Raw genomic sequence first — 753 nt, forward strand, 5'->3', positions numbered from 1 at the left:
GATGACAACAAACGTGCTGGAGCCGTATCCGTAACGACTAACTCTTCACCTGCCCCGCGCTCACGCGATCACCCAGACCAGACCACCTGGGCCCGTGTAGAGATGGTGTGTATGGGAGGTATGTGGGTATAACTTTGTATTTCCTGTCTATGTAATTGATAGGTGAGTGAGTGTGGGCGTACACACACACACACACACACACACACACACACACACACACACACACACACACACACACACACCCTCTCTCTCACGCACTCACGCTGGTTCATCCTTGAGTCCCAACCGTTGTTCAGGGCTCCACCTGAGGCGAAGAAAGCTGTTCTCCACCCGTCTATGTCCTCGTGCAATGACACAGACTGCATGCTGGTGCTCACATCACCAGCGGTGCAGCGGCGTGGAGGAAGAGCAAACGGCCAGGAAAAAAAGATTGGACGGCCTCAACGGTGAGAAAATCCGAGGAGGCGTTGAGAGAGGAGGCGTTGAGAGAGAGAGCGTGTGAGTGTATGTATGTGTGTGTGCGTGTGTGAAAGGTGCGCGTGTACTTGTGCCAGACCAATGAGAACACTGTCATAGCGAAGAATGTTGATCCACATACACACACGCGCGCACACACACATACCCATACCCATACACATTCGATCAAACAAGCGCACATAGTACACACAGAGTACACAGACACAGACAAACACACACGCGAACACCCACACATGCATTCGCACAAACGCGCACACACACACACACATCAAACAC

This window comes from Salpingoeca rosetta, assembly GCF_000188695.1.
Source record: "Salpingoeca rosetta unplaced genomic scaffold supercont1.20, whole genome shotgun sequence".
NCBI lineage: Eukaryota > Choanoflagellata > Craspedida > Salpingoecidae > Salpingoeca > Salpingoeca rosetta.